Genomic DNA, 21,990 nt, shown 5'->3' with positions numbered 1-21,990 from the left:
ATCTATCTATCTATCTATCTATCTATCTATCTATCTATCTATCTATCTATCTATCTATCTATCTATTTATCTACCTATCTATCTATACCCATATATATGTACATATAATTTTTTCCCCTCCAACTACCCTGATACTGACAAAGGTCTCATGAGTTACAAATATCTTCTTTCCATGCAGGAAAGTACAACCATAATAAGTCTCTTATGATTTTCTCTTTCCTGTTTACCTCTTCATGTTCCACTTGAGTCTTGTATTTGAAAATCAAATTTTCTATTCAGCTCTGTTCTTTTCATCAAGAATGTTTGAAAGTCCTCTATTTCACTGAATAACCATTTTTCCCCCTGCAGGATTATACTCAGTTTTGCTGGGAAGGTGATTCTTGGTTGTAATCCTATCTCCTCTGTCCTCTGGAATATTATATTCCATGTCCTGTGGTCCCTTAATGTAGAAGCAGCTAAATCTTGTGTTATCCTGATTGTGTTTCCACAATACTTGAATTGTTTCTTTCTGGCTGCTTATAATATTTTCTCCTTGACCTGGGAACTCTGGAATTTGGCTACAATATTCCTAGGAGTTTTCCTTTGGGGATCTCTTTCAGGAGGTGATTGGAGGATTCTTTCAATTTCTATTTTGCCCTCTGGTTCTAGGATATCAGGGCAGTTTTACTTGATAATTTCTTGAAAGATGATGTCTAGGCTCTTTTTTTGATCATGGCTTTCAGATAGTCCAATAATTTTTAAATTCTCTCTCCTGGATCTATTTTCCAGGTCAGTTGTTTTTCCAGTGAGATATTTCACATTGTTTTCTAATTTTTAATTCTTTTGGATTTGTTTTACAATGTCTTGATTTCTCATAAGGTCACTAGCTTCCAATTGCAGTATTCTGATTTTTAAGGAAGTATTTTCTTCAGTAAGCTTTTGGACTTCCTTTTCCATTTGTCCAATTTTGCTTTTTAGGGTATTCTTCTCCTCATTGGCTTTTTGGACCTCTTTTGCCATTTGGGTTAGGCTATTTATTTTTTAAGGTGTTATTTTCTTCAATATTTTTGGGGTCTCCTTTAGCAAGCTGTTGACTTGTTTTTCATGATTTCCTTGCATCACTCTCAGTTTTTCCTCTACTTCTCTTACTTGCTTCTCAAAATCCCTTTTGAGCTCTTCCAAGGCCTGGGACTGATTCATATTCTTCTTGGAGGCTTTGGATTTAGGAGCTTTGGCTTCATTGTCTTCTTCTGGTTGTATGTTTTGATCTTCTTTGTCACCAAAGTAAGATAATATAGTCTGACTCTTTCTGTGCTGCTTACTCATGATCCTGGCCAATTACTTGAGTTTTAAACTCTTTGTTAAGGTAAAAGTCTGTTTCCAATGTAGAGAATGTACTGTCCTAAGCTTCGGGGGTTTGTTCAGCTGTTTTCAGAGATATTTCTAAGGACCTGAAAATTTTCAGTTCTCCAAGGTGCTATGATAAGGGGCAAGGTGTTTCCTCTCCACCGCCACAACAAGCTCCACCACACCAGCATTCCTCCTCACCCCAGGACCGCCCCTCAGAACTGTGACCCAGATCCAAACACGGGCCAACAAGAGATTCCTGCCTCAGCTCTGGCAAAGAGATCCCTGCAATCCTCTCTGATCAGCCACTCGATTCCCTCTCAGTCTGTGGGCTGGAAGCTCAGGAAACAGCCGTGGCCCCGGGGGCAGCTGAGACCTAGCTCCTTCTCTCACCACAGTCACAGACTTTTCCCACTGACCTTCTAAGTTGTCTTTGGCGTTCGTGGGTTGAGAAGTCTGGAAACCGCCACAGCTGCTGGTGATTCAGTCCTCTGAGGCCTGCTCCAGGTTTGCTGCATCCTACACACCCATGCTGAACTGCACTCCTCTCCCCGCCCGCTGCATATACCTTTCTGATCAACCATCTGTTGGGAGAATTTTCCCATGGGAGTTCTAGCTTCTCTTGGCAGAAGCTGAGGGTCACAACCTTTTGCGTGGCAAAAACAAGGAAGTCTCACAAGACCTCTCCTTTGTTGACACACAGCTCCCACGGTTGGCTTGGCTGTCCTCTCATTGGGAGAAAAGTCCTACTCATACACCTGACACGAGGGCTACAGGTGTCCAGCAGACTTGGTGATTGGCTATCACGTGGAGATCATGCTTTGATCAGGTGTTACTAGGGATATAAAAGAAAGCTACTAGCACTTAATAAACGGAGCTTCTGCCATCTTGCTGTCTCCCACCTCATCAATGTGCCTCCGGGTTAAGAGTATTGAGCTGGTCTCATGCTCACCACTGCAGCGGCTGCGTCAGCTGGCGCCCAACGTGGGGTGGGAGGAAAAGGCTTCACGATCAGAAAATTACTTTTCCAAGAGTTTAGTGCCGGTGAGCTTAGAGGTTCAATCTCGGAAAAAGAGATCTCCGAGGCGCATCCCGTTGTAAGAAAACGACGGAGAAGGTAAGTAAGGAATTTACTATACCATGGGGCAGAACATAGGGCTTCTCACTCCTTCCAATGAGGAAAATTATGCCCAAGCACTATATAAAATAACAAAAAAGACAGGAGTGTCTATACGTTTAAAGGACCTAAGAAAGTTCGTACAATTGACTTTCAGGATCTCCCCTTGGCTCCTGGAACACAGTTGTTTTGAGCCAGGGAGATGGAAAGTATTTGGGGAACAGATGACATCTTTTGATAATACTTGCCCAGCAGAAGTAAGAGAATTGGATTATACAATTTATCAAATAGTAAAACAATTGCTAACAAGTCAGAGCCAGAAAGAAGTTAGGTGCTTTTCAGCCTGTACTCAGACTGGCTTGTCCCTGCCACCCACAGCTTCTAGTCGAGAAAGTTCCCCAAACAGAGAGGAAAAACCGCCTGACCCCACTGGTGATTCCCCTCCCAATTATTTTTGAAAAATATACCCTGATATAGAAAAATTAGAAGAGTCCGTATGAAAAATAACATTGGGATCTCAAAATGAAAATGAATACGCTGCTGTGCCACAAAAAATGGCACAGTGAATAAAAGTGAATAAAAGAATGGAAAACATGGGTCCCTTACAAACAGGACTACTTTCACCTAATATGATCCCTAGACATCAACCCTTATGGATCCTTGATATTCAAGATTGTTTTTACTCCATACTCTTGCACCCTGATGACTGTAAGTATTTTGCATTTTCCATACCTTCACCAAATCACTGTGCCCCTGCTCGAAGATACCAATGGAAAGTATTACCACAAGGAATGAAAAATCGTCCTACTATTTGCCAAAGATATATAGCAGACCTACTGGAACCTTTAAGAATTAAATATAAAGGGGCTTATTTAGTGCACTATATGGATGACATTCTTTGCAGATATCCCAATTCAGAGGTCCTTGATCAAATACTCCAAGAAACAGTATCCATTCTAACAAACAAAGGGCTTCGGATAGCACCAGAGAAAGTACAAAAGCAAGCTCCCTTTCAATATCTGGGGTTCCAAATCGACATGGAGGAAGTCTCTTTACAACCTCCTGAGCTTAGACAAGATAAAGTACAAACTTTAAATGATTTCTATTCAATGGATGCGACCAAAGATAGGCATTACTAATGAGGATATGTAACCCTTATATTCTATCTTAAAAGGGGATCCCTGCTTAAATTCTCCTAGAAAATGGACCCCTGAGGCAGAACAAAGCTTAAAACAAATCATTAGGAAATTAGGAAACCACACCCATCGGGTGTCTCTACAGAAGAAGATTGAAGCCACTTTAGTAATGGCCCAACAACATCCACACATTATACTTCACCAAGAAGAAAAAATTATAGAATGGTTATACAGCAAAATCAGTAATAAGAGGGTTTTAACTAGTTATCTAGAAGAAGCATCTATATCAGCTAAAAAGGCATTTCTCCACATTTTACATCTTAGCGGACAGAAAGGCACTTTGTGGGTCCCTGTTACAAAAGAAAGACTTGAGACCCTTTTATATTGTGATGAAAATTGGACTGTGTTATTGAATCTAGGTAATATTCAAGTAGGACAAAAATACCCCTTTACAAAATGGTTTAACAGTTGGCAATGGATATTCCCAAAGATTGTCAGGGATACACCTGTTGATGGCTATAATGTCTATACTGATGCTACTAAAGAAAAGAAAGCTGCTATATGTTGTCCTGACTTAGACATTCACACAGTTATACAAACTCCATGCACTTCCACTCAAAAGAATGAACTACATGCTCTTATACAAGCTTGCAAAATACCCCAACCTATTAACATTATTACAGATAGTCATTATGCTGCCGGTGTACTTTCTCACATTGAGACAGCATATATTAAACCTGAAGCTTCACCAATAACAGAATTGCTTTGTGAACTTCAATCATACTTTAGATCAAGACAACATCCTCTGTATGTAATGCATGTAAGATCCCATACAGAGGGCTTAGGTCCCATATTTTCAGGGAACAATATTTTGGATTCTATGCTTATAGGTAATTTTCAAGAAGCACAAGAGGGACATGATAAATATCATATGTCAGCAAGGTCTCTACATCGCCTTTATGGTATAACCAGAGAACAAGCAACAGATACAGTAAAAAGATGTACCCAATGCCTCCCTTTCAATTCTCCATCACTTCACTCTGGTATCAATCCTAGAGGCCTTTTTCCCAACTCTTTATGGTAAATGGGTATTACACATATTCTACCATTAGGGAAGCATAAATTCCTTCATGTTACTGTAGACACATTTTCTGGTTTTTGTATAGCTACTCCCCAAACAGGTGAAACTGTTAGACATGTTATTAATCACCTTTATCATGCTTTTGCTATAATTGGCCCACCATGTGCGATAAAGACTGATAATGGGCCCGCTTATACTGCAAAACAATTACAAGCATTTTTTCTAGAGTTTGGCATACAGCATATATGTGGTAATCCTTATAACCCAACTGGTCAAGCCATTGTTGAATGAATGAATCAAACTATTAAAACTTTCTTTCAAAAACAAAAAGGGGGAGCGGAGTGGTTATCCCCTCAAAGACAGATTAATAAAATTTTAAATACTATAAATTATTTAAAATTCGATTGTAATGACCTTACCCCTGCTATGAAATTCTTCTTACCTCACAATTCACCTACCTTAAATCATGATGGCCCAACAATATACACAGATAAAAAGAAATTGGTCTTATGGAAAAATCCCAACAATGAATGGGTAGGACCTTTCAGGGTACTAACCTGGGGACCAGGGTATGCTTGTATCTCAACAGGAGAAGGAGCTAAGTGGGTGCCAACGAAAACTCTCAAGATTATCCCTGAAAGTCCGAAGACCTCGGAAGAAGGAGACCCAGCAAAAGGAGAAGGAAACGAGGGAAAATGGCAACACAGACCGGTAACATCTTGAAACTGTTCGCCCTGTTGAGCCTGACAACACCTGCAACAGGAGAACACTGATGGGCGATATATATGGACCCCCCATGGCCTCAGGTAGTAGCTTGGGGTGAACAATTGCCTAACATCGTACTCCAAGGGAATGGATTGCGACTAGTAAGAGATGAATTCGACCTCCAGGTGAAAAACTTCGGGACTGTACAAATGGTAAAGTATAACTTCACAGGACTGTCCATGCAACAGCCACTTTGTTGGTCCTGCAATAACAGCCGGGGGGCTGCACACGAGTTCAGAACATTACCCTGCTATAAACATTCCGGACATGGGGCCACACCAGCTTCACCTACTCGGTGGACAGGGGACGCCCTGCTCCAACGCTACCTCCCTGTGTGCGGGGGGGTCTGGACAAATGTAAGGTGAACAATGACTCTGGTTTTGGCTGGCTTCATGCGAAACCTTGTGTAGATGGACATTGCCTCTGTATGAACTTAAGTGGGACTATTGTTCAATCATGGCATGATACTCACAACATGACATATGACTCCCTGCCCCTACCTGTATGGGTTCCTGAAATGGAAAAACCTTGGAGGGATCTTTGGAAGGCTTTTGCAGCCATGGATAACACAACAATCACCCAACAACTTGGGTCACAATTTGGAACTTGGAAAGGTGTGCTTGGACCACACTCATGGTGCCATGGGACCAACATTGGGTATACTTTTGGCGCTCGGGCATGTCTAGGGGAGCACTATGCCTTTATGTGGGGAAATAAGGTGAATATCACCAGAGAGGGTGATGGAGATTATTATAATGTTACTTGCCACAACTGTACAGTGTCTGAATGCCTAGGACCTTTGATAGTCAATCAAACAGTATTTGTCATCACGCGTCCTCATGTAGTCATGCTTCCCATAGAAAGCAAGGATAGGTGCCACACTAAATATGACCAAGTATTCGATGCCATAATTAAGAAAAAAGAGAGTCACAATCCCCTCACTTTACATGGAAAAAAACGATGCATCAGCTGTGTTGTCATGGGCATCACTCTATTGATGTCTTGATTGCATCTTCTGCTTCACTATCAATGTCAACATCCCAGGCCCAAAATAACATAGTACAAGCCAGATTTCTACATGAGCTCACAAACAATGTTTCTGTAGGCTTTGCAGCAGAGGCTAGGATAAATAATCAGTTTTACTCAATGTTAAAAATCCTCAGGGAAACTACTTTGGAAATAGGTGCTGAGGTTGAACTCATCAAATTACGACAAAATTTATTATGTGATTACCAGTATACAAATTTATGTGTGACACCACTTACACATGACAATTCTACTTACAACTGGACAGTAATCAGAAACCACTTGAATGGTCTATTCTTAAATAACACAATAGAATCTGACATTGAAACTCTATATAGATTAGTTTCTGAAATAAAAAAGGCTTCTAAAGAGGACCTGGATCCTGATAAAACAGCAGACAATATATGACATTGGTTTGATAATGTCTCCAATTGGTGGGGGTCATTTGAGTATTGGATTATACTGATTGTTGTAGTGTGCTTACTTTTATGCTGCTTACCTACTATAGTCGGATGTCTTTTGAAAGTAATGATCTCCATGTTTAAAGATGTTACGTCTCAAGTACACATATTAACGGACACACATCCACAACAACGCCTTTTCTAAAAAACAAACAAGGGGGAATTGTTGGGAGAATTTTCCCATGGGAGTTCTAGCTTCTCTTGGCAGAAGCTGAGGGTCACAACCTGTAGTGTGGCAAAAACAAGGAAGCCTCACAAGACCTCTCCTTTGCTGACACTCAGCTCCCATGGTTGGCTCGGCTCTACTCTCATTGGGAGAAAAGTCCTACTCATACTCCTGACACAAGGGCTGCAGGTGTCCAGAAGACTTGGTGATTGGCTATCATGTGGAGATCATGCTTTGATCAGGTGTTACTAGGGATATAAAAAAAAGCTACTAGCACTTAATAAACGGAGCTTCTGCCATCTTGCTGTCTCCCGCCTCATCAATGCGCCTCCGGGTTAAGAGTATTGAGCTGGACTCATGCTCACCACCGCAGTGGCCGCATCACCATCCAGGCTGTCTTCGGCTGGAAATTTGTTTCACTCTGTCTTTTTGTGGGTTCTGCTGCTTTAGAATTTGTTTAGAGCCATTTTTTATAGGTATTTGGAGAGATTTAGGGGGAGAGCTCAAACAAGTCACTGCTTTCTCTCTGCCCTTTTTTTTTTTATTTTAAATCAAATTCCATGAAACCCACTGAGATTAAATGATTTGCCAAATGTCACACATTATAATAGTAATCAGAGTCAGGACTTGAACCCGACTTCTTTAACTCTTGATCTAACATTTTTTATACCACTATCCTCTGTTGCCTCTTCTTTCATACCATGTAGGTCATTTTCTGATAGTTTTATCTCTATGTAGCATGAGTGTCTGTAGTTGGAGAATACTCATAGAAAAGGTTTAGGGGGAATGAAAAACATCAAAGACTCACAGAATCATAGAATTTAAAATTGGAAGGGACTTTAGAGACCTTCTAATCCAAATACTTCATGATTCAGATTTTGAAATTAAGGTCCACAGAGGGTTGCCTTGCTGAGAATATAATGTATCTTGCTATTTCCCTTGATGTTAAAATAAAGGGTAGGGGTAGAATATTAGTGAATTTTCTAAAGTGAACATGGAAATATATATTTCTTTTGAAAGAAAAAAACATTGCTTTTTGAAATATACTGTACTAGTTTCAAGCAGTAAAATTGGATATGTATGGGAAAGAAGCACCAGCACTCACTGGACCATCAGATCATGAGAAGTAGCTTATACCCCTTGTGTCAGGATCCAATGACTTCGCATCTCAGTTGGACATGAGCTCCTAACCCAGATACTTTGCTCCATTCAGTTCAGTCCTACCTTTGTGTTTTTGGCCCCCACTTACATTGTGCTTTCCAAATTTCTGATATATTACCTACTCTTCAATGGTCATACTACTTTTATTTCTGCTATGAAACATTACCTGAAAACTTCAGCTAACACTAGCCTTTCCCTTATCTGGTTTCCTTTAAAATTACAATCCCTATCATACAAGTTAGTATTGCTTCATACTGCTTGCAAATTCCAACAGTACTTAGCAAGCTTCAAATGAGAGGTGGATCCATATGTAAAAAAAAAAAATCATATCAGTAATTTTTCTAGTGGCAAAAAAGCCCCTATAAACTAAGATGGTTCCTATCAGGTAGGGAATGACTATAAAAATAATTGTGGAATATGAATATGATGGGATACAACTGTGCTGTAAGAAGTCATGAAATGGGTAGTTTCAGAGAAACCTGGAGAAGACTCATAGGAATTGATGTTAAGTGAAGTGAGAAAAGCATTTTGTTCAATAACATTTAAAGATAAACCACTTTTAAAGACTTAAGAACTCTGATTAAACACAATGAACAGTCAGGATTCCAGAGAATCATTAGAACCAATGACGAAGCATGCTACCCACCTCCTGACAGAGAAGCAATTCATTCAAGATGAAATGTATGTTTTTGGTTATGGCTAAAGTAGGAATTTGTTTTGATTGACTTCTTATTTTGTTATAGGTTTTTTTTCCCCCCTTATTTCTTCTTCCAGTGGGGGTGAGGTGTGGGAAGATTATAGGAGGGAGAGAAATCAAATTCTTGTTAATTGAAAAACATTTAAAAAGAGGTAGATTCAGTTCAGATGTTGATCATAGGCCTTAGAAGCAACTTTGGAGATTAAGTTCAAACCCCTCCTTTTAAAAGATGAGGAAGTTAAGTGTGGTGTCTATACAGCTATGAAGCAGAGCCAGATTTTTAACCCGGGACGTAGTATCATAGGACTTAGAACTATGAGAGAAATGATTATTCCTCTGTCATATTGATAATCAATGATTGAATTAGGACAAGCATTTTTTCAGAAGCCTGTAGGTTGTTTAGTCTCTTTAGGACATTGCTGATAATGAGTTTGAATTAACTTTCTCCTCAGTTTTGCTCAGACCCCACCCTGGTGGAGAAGACCATTGTGCTCTATTCAGGTTTGGGTGGGGATAAATCCATTGATCAGATATCCAAGGTTGGGTAATTTAGAAGTAAATGATATATTCAAAGTCATGTTCCTCAGTACCTCATTAGAATAGGTCCACCTCATTCTCCTTCATTAATTGCTAACCAATCACAGGTGAGTACCACCCTTGGGAACACCAACTCTTCCAAGGGCATATAAACTGAGAGTTCACCTCCATGATTTGTCTTTGGCATTCCAGAGTGTCTCTGACCCATTTTATTGGTAATATACTAGCATTATTAATAAAGTGATTAATTACCCAGAAACGATGTCTCTGGAAGTTTTTAAACATCAGAGGTGGGAGAGACAGAACTCATTTTATGGATTAAGAAACTGAAGACCCCTGAATGAAGTGACTAAGTAAATAACAAAGACAAGATTCAAACCCAGAACCAGTAACTGCAGTCAAAGTTTCTTTCCACCCTTCCATGTGACCTTGGTTTGATAACTGAGCCCAACTGCTTGGCTCAGTAGAGTCCCTGTGTAAGGAAGACTACAGTCTTCCTTAGTGGCCTGGCTTTTCCTGTCTAGTCCTGATAGTAACTTTTGTTTCTTTTGGTGATGAGTTGGCTCTTGACTCTGAGCTCAGATCCCTTTAACTCTTGAGTAGTATTTCCTGATACTGTGGGCTCTTGGTGTCTTCAGATAATGTCTTTGCTTTACCCCTTTGGATTACATCTCTACACTTTTCTTTGACTTCCTGGAACCTGAATGAGATTTAAGCTCATTCCTTCACTTATGGAAACCATCAGAAGTTTGTTCCATTTTGGCAGCTGGTTCACCAGCCAGTGAACAACAGTTACTCACCAGTCCCTATCTCTCAGCTGCCCTCTAGTGGCTGCTTTTAATGCTACCACACCTTGTTGAGTTAACCCTTTGTGTGCTAGATGCAGAATCACCAAATCTCAGAGTTGGAAGGATCCTCTGAGATCATCTAATCTAGAGATTCTTTTTTCTTTTTTCTTTTTTTTTTGGTGAGGCAATCGGGGTTAAGTGACTTGCCCAGGGTCTCACAGCTAGTAAAAATCAAGAGGCTTTTAACTTGAAGTCCATGGGGATACATCAATAGATGTATCTATGTCTGTGAATGGGGATGGGAGAAATACATCTTTATTTTCAGTAACCTCTAGCTGAAATTTAGCATTTCCTTCAGAAATGAATGTAGACAACAAAACACTCTTCTGTGAAGGGATGCATAGGTTTCACCAGACTGCCAAAGGGATCAATGACACAAAAAGCTGAAGACCTCCCTCCCCCCCATCTAAACTAACTAGTATCTGAACATGGATTTCCTTTATAGAATTCTTGATAATTCATTATCATCTACTTGAAGACATAAAACAATAGAGGACTCATTAGCTCATGGGGCTACTCAAGCTACAGCACTGACTTTCAGTAGTTATTACTTATGTTAAGCCACAATCTGACTTTTTATAATTTCTAGTCACTCCCTGGTCCTGGTCCTATCCTCTGGAGTAATACAAAACCAAGTGTAATCACTCTTCCACATGGTAGACTTTCACATACTCAAAGATAGTATCGTGCCTACCCATATCATTTCTTTCTAGACTAACCATCCCTTGGTAGTTCCTTTTACTCATCCTCCTGAGGCATTGCCTCTAGTCCCTTTACCATCCTTGTTGCCTCCTGTGGATGCCAATGATGGAGAACTCACAGAATATCAAAGTTGGAAAAGACCTTAGTGGTCACCAGCCCAAGAGACTGAGCAGGCATTTTCACTAACCTAGAGATTCTTAGCCTTTTTATGTCATGGACCTTTTTGGCTATCTAGTGAAGCCCATGGATCCCTTCACAGAATATATACATACATATACAATACATACACATATGTGTATACATGAATATATGTATATACAAATATACACATAATACATGCATATACATGTATGTGTGTGTATATACATATATATATATATATATACAGTCGTGTGTTTATGAATGCTAAATTTGAATTGGAGGTTAATGAAAATGATGTGTTTTTTTCCCTTCATCCAAGTTCACAGACCCTCTGAAAACTACCACCAGAAAACAGTCTATGGGTAACATAGATTTCATGCCCCCTTGGTTAAGAATCCCAGCCCTAGACCATCCCCAACAAGCATTCTCTTGAAAATCACCCTGGCTTTATGTGGGATTAGCTTTTCATCCAAATTAGAAACAAGTGCAAAATACAGGTTAAGTACAATGTCTAAAGTTAGAGGTTGTGACTGGTTTACATACTTTGGGAAAATATGGACTATCCATTCGCACAATGACAAAGACTCCCTATTTCTCAAAGGCACATTAGCATACAACCTGCTTAAGAGAGATGACGAAAAGACTGGAAGGAACCTTACAGTTTATTTTACATATAAGAAAACAGAGGAACAGTTTGGTAGTGAGTACTAACTTTAAAATGTGTAGTTACCTTTATTCTCTGACCTATTACATACAATTCCCCCATTGGAAAGCTTTGGTTATCAGAAGAGAATATAAAAATGTAGTTCATCAAGAAAAGCAAAGAAATACCTGATGTGCAGTGTTGGGGGTTGTTATTGCTGCTACAAAATCGAAGAATGAAAAACATCCTGTAAAACTCTTTATACTGCCTGTGTGGCAAGAAAGCAAACTCACTAAAGTCAATGTCTCACTGTGAACACTGGACATTTCTAGAAAAGGAATGCCTAGCATATAGCAAGGTTATTGACTTCAGCTGTTATTTTGACAATGCAGAATACACCTGGATTGTAGGAACAGCCTATTTACCCTAAGGAATTTGAAAGAAATGCAATATGGTATCCTGATCTGGAAGTGATTTTCTGTGGATTTTTGCTGAATTTAGCAGCTTTTATTCAGAAATTACAAGAAAACCTATTCAGAATTTTTTTTTAAATAGCTCTGAGAGAGCAAGAATCAACCCTAGACTTTCTCTCCTGATCTTTTCTCTAGTCACTAATCTACAACTCAGTTTTTTCATCTGTAGAGAGAGAAAGTTGGACTAGATAATCTCTAAAGTCTCTTCCAGATCTCAAATCAATGATCCATATAATAAGCATAACAACCTTGCTTTCCCTCAAGCAATGTTCTATAATTTAACTGGTGAGTAATTTTTTGGAGGAGATTGAAGCTGTGATTTCATGGGTATAAAGACCTCCCACTGAGGGAATTCCTGGCACCTGCTCTCTGTCCAAGGAGGGCATGAGATGGGAAAGGACCGTGAAGGTAGAGGGAAAGAAAGATCTGTGACTAACAAAAATTTAAGCGTACCCACATTACTTCATTAATCTCTCTCCACAATTTGCCCACAGCTTTTTCCTCCATTCTTGCTTCCAGGTAGACTTACCCTCTGCCTCAGACTTCATGCTCTAGGCTATTCCTTTGTTGGTTCATTCCATCATTAATTTTCCAATTCTGTTTCCCATTCCTAGTTAATATAATAAAATACAGGATAGCACAGTGCCTTGAATACAGTATATATGCAATGAACATTTGAAGAAGGAGGAAAGGAAGGAAGGAAGGAAAGAAAGAAAAAAGAGAGAAGGAGAGAAGAAGGAGGGAAGGAGGGAAGAGGGAAGAGTTCTGTGATAATGAATTTGAAGAGAATTGTGAATTACCCTTTCATGAACCGTATTAAAATTTTTTGTTTGAGTGGGTCTTGAGGCTAAAGCCTTAACCCAAAGTTGAGAATGTCAAATGTAATAAGAGGCCAGTAAAGTATATATTCAAGAGTAAGTGAGCCTTTGGACAATTATAAAATCACATCACTAAAATTAACTGATTTAGTCAGGGGCTTTCCTAGTTCTCCTACATGGGGAGGGGAAGTGGAACTAGAACTCTAATTTCATTGACATAGTCATTCCCAATGAGAAAATACCTTTGACCAATGAAGAATGAATATCAGCACTTGAACTATAACTTCTAGTCTCAAAGACCTCTGTCTCTGAAACCTCCAGTGACTTACTAAGGCTTGCACAGCCCTTGTGTTTCAGAGGCAATAAGTGAATCCAGGTGTTCCTGACTTTGAGGTCAGCTGCTGGTTCACAACCTCTTCGAGGGCCACAGACAGATTCAGTTCACTGGAGGGTCTCTACATTAGGTTCAATGTTTCCAAAGAGAATTCTGGGAATGTTTGGGAGTGGTGGGGAGCCAGCTAACAAAAATTACTGGCATTTATATGGCACTTCAAAGTTTCTAACACCAGGTTTCTAACATCAACACTCACCTTGCCTCCTCAGCCCAGTTAATCAGCTGCCAAATCTTGCGGTTCCTACTTCTCCAATGCATCTCTCTTCTTATCCCTCTCTCTGCTTCCATAGGCACTGTCCTAGATCATGCCCCCACCACTTTCTTCCAGGATTGTAGCAATGGTTTCCTAATGCCTCAAATCTTTCCCTTCTCTAATTCATCCTTCATGTTAATGGCCAAAGTGATCTTCTTTAAGTGCAAATCTATTCATGCCACTCTCTACTCAATAAATTGGTGTCTCCCTGCTGATTCTAGGACCAAACATAAACTCCACCATTTGACATTTGAAACCCTTTATGCCTTGGTCCCAGACTATCTTACCATGCTAATTATCCACTATTCTCTCGAACTTTTCTGTTCAGCCTAACTGGCTTTCTCTTTTTTTCCATACCAAGCTCTCAATCTTCTGTTTCCATTTTGTTTGCACTTGCTGCCCTAACCCTGTGTCTTGAATGAATTTCTTCCTCAGGTCTACTTTAAATAATCCCTCAGTTCTTTTAAGGCACAGCTCACATAACACGTGAAACCTCTCCAGATCCTGAAGGTACTTCAACATCTCTTGGAAATTGTGAGATACAATAAGTCCTCCCTCTTCCCTCCTCCTTCTCTTTAAATAAGACAATTAGAGAGTTTTAAAGAGGAAACCTGCAAATAGTTCCTGCCAGTATTACCTGCTGGAACAATTGGCTTTCATTTACCAAGTGTAAAAAAAACGGTGTTAATGTGCCCTGGTATCCAAAAGTGTTTCCATCAAGGCCCTTTTGTTTGTAAATTCAATGTTCTTCTTCTCTTCCTGAACCTCCCCCCACCCCCACCCCCATTCCCACCTCAAACACACTACTCTCCCAGCAATTCTCCCTGGGATGCCAATGTTAAGTTTATCATGAACTCAAATTTAAATTTAATTATGGGAAGGTTGGTCTTGAAATCTACACAGTGCAGGAATTTAATTTTCTTCAGTTTCAATTTGCTTACAGGCATTTCAACTCAAGGAAATACAATCACTTTGCTGAATTTCTTTGCCAAATGTTGGAAGGATTCAAAAATGATTATTGAGATGGTTATTGCATTAAAGTATAATTTGCACCTACTGATCTGATAGCTAATTTTACATACTTACAACTTCCTCTGTCTGTTGAATTGCATATACTTGGTGAATAATAGAATCATTCAACCAGAATTGCACATTCTATATAGATTTACTATAGCATTCATTGATTTAAATTAAAACATATTAGATAAATTGTTTTATATGTCAATTTTCTTGAAGGTTTAATAGCTGTCACACGCACAATAATGATTAGAGTTAGTTTGACCTGTGCTTCATGAGTTCTAATATCACTAGTCATGGCATATGAGATTAAAACTATGTCTTGGAGGAAATTATTTCAGTGTGGGCTATTGCTAAGGGGAAATTTTGCTTGTTTGTTTTTTTTTTTTTTTTGACTCAGACATCCTGGGTATTTGGTTGCATCCAATATTCCTTAATTTCAGCAAGTATTTCAGCGCAGATCACACAATCTTACATTTAAAGATGAAAGGGAATCTTATTTATTTATTTTTGGCTAGGCAATGGGGTTAAGTGACTTGCCCAGGGTCACACAGCTAGTAAGTACCTGTCAAGTACCTGAGGTCACATTTGAACTCAGGTTCTCCTGACTCCAGAGCCAGTGCTCTATCCACTGCACCACCTAGCTGCCCCAAAAGGGAACTTTAGAGTTCACCGAATCCCTTGCTTTGTAATTGAGGAAACCAAGACCTAGAAAGATGAAATGACTTGTCTGAGGTCATACAGGTAATAAGTAGCAGAGTCAGGATTTGAACCCAAGTCATCTTAACTTCAAATCTGCTGTTCTTTCTACCATGTCGTACTACCTCTGTATTAGCTGACTGCAGAAAGTAAGGTCGATTTGTCAATCAGGCTTGAGTATTACTTTATTTAATTTCCACTCAATTGTAGGCACCTCAGATTAAACAAATACAAAACAGAATTCTTTATCTTTCCCAACTAAATCCAAGCTCCTCCAAATTTCCCTAATTCTTCTGGGGGAACCACCATTTTTATAGTCACTCAGGTTTATAACCTCAAAGTTCTTCCCAACTCTTTCCTCTACTTTATCACACATATTTAATCAGTTGACAATATTAACTTCATGTCATTTCTCATATTCATCTCCTTTCTATTCACACAACTACCATCTTAGTTTACGCCCTAATCAGCTTAGCACATAGACTCTGGGGCAAGGATGTGCTGGTAAATATTTAATAACTAGTTTTCCTGAAATAGTATGTACATTTTTAAGTTAAATCTTCATCATCATTTTTTCCCATCACTTTCTTAAGTCTAGACTATCAACAAAATAATAATCCAGGCTGGAACTTGTAGCTTTAGCTGACTTCCAAGGTGCCATGCTGATTTATGCTAACTTCAGCATAACCCCGCTCTGAGGCTGCTATCTGCAAATGAGATAATATTTGTAAAATATAACACAACGTCTGTGCATAGCAGGTACTACTTTTTCCCTTTCCTCATACTTACCTACTATCTCAACTAACATATACTAACAAAAACCTAGAGAGAGTAGCATATCTGTGAGGAGATAGTGATCAACAATATCAAATGAGTCAGAGAGGTCAAAGAGAATGAGGATTGAGAAAAAGCCATAGTATTTGGTGACTAAGAGATTATTAATAACTTTGGAGAGAGTAGTTTTGGTAGAATGATAAGGTTGGGAGCTGGATTGTGAGGGGAACTTAAGAAAGTGAGGGGACAGAGAGTGGAGTCATCTATTATAGATGGCCTTTTCAAGGAGATTGGGTACAAAGGGCAAAAGAGATATAGGATGTTAGTGGGGTTGGAAAGACCAAGTGAGGGGTGAAGGAGGAGATAGTGGTAAAACACATCTGAGTGATAGAAAATGAAGGAGAAAAGGGGGAGCTCAGTAAATGGCCTCCATTTTTTTTTCTGTAAAATCGGCAAGGATCTTAATTAGAAATTGGGGAGTTTTGAAGAGGCATGAAAAGTGTTGGAAGAACAGCTGTGGAAAGTGGGATACTGAGTTGATAAGGGAGGTGTAGTAAGATTGCCTAGTACCAGTAAAGGCCTAGTTGAGGTCATAAAACATGAATTTGTAGTGTACCCAGTCATAATGGTTGTACAATTTTCTTCCTTTTCATATATGAGCACATGTGGAGGAGCAAAAGACCAGCACTTTATCCATTGTGCCACCTAGCTACTTCTGCTATTTAAGCTTTGAACTCAGCTTCCTTCCCTGCCCTTGACCAAAGCAGATCTTAGCTTTGAAAGGTCTGAACGATTCTGGACTTTCCATCTACCCGTTGACATCCTAGCATTGCTCCCAGGACAGCAGTAGCTGGTGGCAATGGCTGCATGAAGAACTAAGAGCAGACTGGACAGAATGAGGAAAGGAAGACAGATGGCTAGACCAGGAGCCCATCAGAAAAGTGGTTTCGCTTTTCATTTTGAGGACTCCAGGAAAAAAAAGAAAAAGAAAAAAAATCTTCTAGGAAGTGTGTGTGGCACAGATATTTGAGGTGGAATGTTTTGTGCCAATTGGTTTTTTGTTTTTATAAATACTTTAAATAAATAAATACCTTACTATATACCACTTTCTAAATGGTAATTAAATCTGGAGGCCTAATGGATATCAACATGAGAATCATGTGCTAATTGGGACTTGCGAGCCTTAGCATTTGAAAAGCTACTCCCAAGTCCTCAGGGATACCCCCTGGACTTCTGAGGAACTATCTAGCTGTCAAGCTCTGGGGACTTGGCCCGCCAGTGAGAATATAAGTTTGAGAAGTAGCTTCAGAGACTGAACGTGCTGTCCATAACAAATCTTACTACTTATGAAAACAATCCCTTCACTCAGGGATCTCCCTTTCTTTACAATAATGTTGAAAGCCAGAGACAATAAAGTGACTTTGACAAATTCTAAATTTATTGTAATCTTAATTTTCATGCTATTTCCTAACTATGAAGCATGGAGTATTTCATTTGACTATGGGAATAAATGGCACTCTACAAATAGATGCGAGTTAAGAATAATAATGACTTCTTTTTATAACATTGCTGCACTTGGTCTTTTGGTTCTCAGGTTATTCTCAGAAGCCAACTGAAAGTGCTTATAATATACAGTTAGGCCCCATTTTACAAATGATTTTGTCCCAAAGATAGGCAATGTACTTTAGTGGATACAGAGGTGGCCTTAAATCTATGAAAACTTGATTTCAAACCCTATTTTTCACAAACCCTGGCAATATGACTCTGGGTGAATAATTCAACTTCTCTCTTAGTGCTCCAAGCAGCTCACTAATATTATAAATTGAAGAGAAAGTGCCAAGTTACATTGGTAGAAGGATGTTTCTCCTTATATCAATGACATCCCAAGTCTAATACTTCTCTCGATCTGTACAAAATATCTTTATATGTCATTTGTTTAGAATGTGAAATAAATGTTTCTAATAGAAATAATGGCAAGCATGTCTAGCCCAGGGTACCACAACAAAACAACAACAACAATTAAAACTAAACCATATATCATATCTGTGGTATAGTATAGCAATAATTATATCAAAATAAAGCGATAAGTATACCGGGACACTCATATTTGTCCATGGTGTTAATCATTGACGTGGAAAATGCCTAGAACCAGGGCAAAATAAGGTAGATTTCCTATGGATAGTGAGCTCCTTCAGATATTCCAAGAAGGGAAGTTGAGGGCCCTGCACATTTTCCTTTTTACCTTCTCTACATCTATCATGGTTTGACTGAGATGCTAAAGAACTGCAGGGATCTAAGATACTTTATGGGATAGTATGATAACATGCTGATTCCATCAAACCTAAGGATAAAATGAAGACTCTTCAATGAGATCCACAGCTATTCTAAAGAATTCAACTTAATAGTCCATATAGAAAAATCCAAATGATTGGAGAATGAAGGATGTCTCTTGTCCACATTATGATATGGAGTTTGATAGCCTTTAAGTTGTTCCATCAGTATATCCATCTTGGATAGGCCTCAGTGATGGACAACAATTTGAGCCCAGAATTGAGTAGGAAGAATAAAAGAGTCTGGATAGCTTTGGGGAAATTAAAAATTTGATATCAATTATCTCAAATTGTTTCCTGACACAAAACTCCCATTAGGAGTATTTTTTTTTGGGAATATTAGAATGAAAATTTTGTTTATAACATCAGCTATATTTTCCCAATATATTTTTCAGGACAGTTAGGTGGTGTAGAGGCTAGAGTGCTGGGCCTGGGGTCATGAAGACTTGAGTTCAAATCTGGCCTCAGACACTTATTAGCTGTACAACTTTGGGTCAGTCACTTAATTCTGTTTGCCTTAATTTCCTCATCTGTAAAATGAGCTGGAGAAGGAAATGGCAAAGCACTTTAGCATGTTTGTCAAGAAAACCTTCACTGAATAGCAAATATTTTCCTAATACTTTGGTCCTTTGCCCCACCCTAGACACACATTTGTTTTTTTTTTGTTTGTTTTTTTTTTTTAAGGCAATTGGAGTTAAATGACTTGCCCAGGGTCACACAACTAGTAAGTGTCAAGTGTTTGGTCTGAGGCCGTATTTGAACTCCAGTCCTCCTGACTTCAGGGTCGGTGCTCTATCCACTGCACTACCTAGCTGTCCTTAGACACACACTTATAACAAAGAATAAAAAAGGAAAGGAAAAAATCCAACAAATCTAACCAATCTTTCCCTAAAGTCTGCTATTGTATGCATACCCTGCTAACAGTACACTGAAGTGGATGGAGATGGCCTCTCATATCTCTTCTTTGGGGACGAGCTTGCTCATTATAAATTAATAATATTTAGTTTCAGTTGTTTTGCTCTTGTTCTTTCCATTTGCATTATAGTAGTCACTGTATGTAGTACTTTCCTGGTTTTCCTTATTTGACTTCAAATATTATAATTCTCCTGCTTCTCTGTATTCATTATTTCTTATAGCACCATAATATACCATTGCTTTAATATGCTACATTTTGTTTGGCTGTTACCCAACTGGTAGATAATCCACTTTGTTTCTAGTTCTTTTCTATTATGAAAAGTGTTACAGGGTCAGTTTCTTACAATCTATTCCTTAAGAGTCTGGCTAATAGGGCAGAGCTTTAATAAACCTTGTCTCTGACTGAAAGAAGGCTTTGGGCAGGAGCCATGTGTCATGATTTTGGGTCCCCAGCACCCCTAAACCTTTAGACCTCATCATATGGTTCCCTGATAACCAGGAAGAACTGCCTAATCCCAAGCTGTTCTCCAGCCAAGACTGGAAGATCGTTGCATTGCTGAGAAGAACCAAGTCTATCAAAGTTGATCATTGCACGACGTGCTGTTACTGTGTACAGTGTTCTCCTGGTTCTGCTCGCTTTGCATCAGTTCATGAAAGAAAACGTCCAAGTTCAAAACTTTAAAAAAATTCTTTGTGAAGAAGAGAAAAGAGACCTCAACATCTGCAAGTAGCGCCAGCTGGAAACCGAGCCAGAGAGTGCTGTCATTGCTCTGTTATCTCTGCCTGTTGGTTATGACCCAGAGGATGAACTTGATCATCACAAGGGTACCCTGGGGAGTCGAGCCCTTTCATATGACAGCATTTTCATTCCTGAGACAGGTCAAGAACTCCCCCCCCCCCCCCCCCCACCAGGCCAGCTCAGGTGCTTTCTCAGGAAAATGTGTCTGAAAGGATCAGAGCTTTACAGATGAAAATCCAGTATAATGTGAAACTGGGACCCCTTCCTCCTTGTGGGATTCCCACTGAAAAGTAAGATGATTCTGGCAGGAGTTCTGAAAAAGATGGGTTACCCAGGAGTCCTCCAGAAATGTCTTTATCACATTATATAAATGTTAGCATAACAACAAAGTTCTCTGACCCTCATAAGCATCTTAGCTCTTTGAGGTTAGCTGAAATAGGCAATGAAGAAAAAGAATAGGTCCTTTTAGGTTCTTCTTCCAGAACCTTTCTCCAGATCAGCTTTCCTCCAGACATGTCAGTGATACCATGACCTCCCCATGGACATTAGACAGTAGTCTCTCGCCTCTAGCAGATTTCAGTTATCCTCCTGAGTTCTCTTCCTGCCTTGATAACTCTGTGCCAAAGCACAAACTCCTAGTTAAACCTCGAAACCGGCGGTCCAGCAAAATGAGAAGGTTGTGTTCACGTCCACAGTCAGAGTCTCTAAGTGATCTGACTTGTACCCCAGAGGAAGAGGAGGAGGATGGGAAACAAATGATCAGAGACTATAAAGATGAGAATTCCAGCTACAGTCAGGAGGAAATGATGGACAAGGAGACTGTAGCAAATAGCCCAGAGATTTTGAGACCAGAGATGCCTGACGAACCTTCCCGGAGGCAGGAGAACCAAGGTGAAAAGCCTGAGTTACTCCAGTTCCCTGATATATTTGCCAGTGAAGAAGAGTTGTCATCCCTAGTAAATAACCCTGAGACTACAGTGGGAGTCAGTGGCTCAGAGTCAGACCATTTACTTTCTTTAGATCCCCCTTCTCTTCCTGAAAACTCACCTCCTACTCTAGATGAAGAACAAAGCAAAGAAGCATCTCCCTCAGTGCTGTCTTCTCCTACAAGGAGCACGGGAGGAGCTGGTTTGTGTACTTAGTGAAGTTCAAAATCAATCTTCTGACAGCCCTCTAGATATGCCCTCTCCAAAGGTTATTTCCAACACTGTTGCAGTTTCATCCAGTTTAGATTGTTCAGAAGAAAAGTGTTACAATAAATACTTTGCTATCTATGAAGCCTTTCATTACTGACCACTTTGGGGGCAGTGCAGCCTAGCAGTGTAATCTTAGTGGCAAAGGGAGTGGATATTTTAGTCACTCTTTTTGCATAATTCTACATTGTTTCCAAGAGCATTAGGCCAATTCACAACTCCACAAGCAATGCATTCATGTGGTCTCTCCTACATTGGTCTTTACCATTTTTTGTTATCTTTGCTAATTTGTAGCATGTGAGCAGAATCTTCAGAGTTGTTTTGATTTGTATTTTCTTATAATTAGGGATTCAGAGCAATCATCCAAATGCTGGAGTCAACATGGTGGAGTATAGGCTAGGACCCAGCTAAACTCTCCCAACATTCCCCTCCATAGTTAGAGCAACAGGGGCAATGAAAGGTTGGAGGGAGACTTTTTTTTTCTAGCCTAAAACAACTTAGGAGGTACACAGGAAAGGTCTGTAAAACATGGGGGTGGGGTGGAGGCAGCGCAGACCTGGAGTGTGGCATGAACACCA

At 39.5% G+C, this 21,990-nt stretch overlaps 1 pseudogene; it reads left to right on the top strand.

The window, feature by feature from the left end:
* Positions 1–5,445: 5,445 nt before the first annotated feature.
* On the top strand, positions 5,446–21,512 carry LOC114046426 (annotated as a pseudogene).
* Positions 21,513–21,990: the final 478 nt, after the last annotated feature.

This window comes from Vombatus ursinus, unplaced genomic scaffold (genome assembly GCF_900497805.2).
Source record: "Vombatus ursinus unplaced genomic scaffold, bare-nosed wombat genome assembly UNPS02001419.1, whole genome shotgun sequence".
Classification (NCBI taxonomy): Eukaryota; Metazoa; Chordata; class Mammalia; order Diprotodontia; family Vombatidae; genus Vombatus; species Vombatus ursinus.
This window is presented reverse-complemented; position numbering and strand designations above follow the sequence as displayed.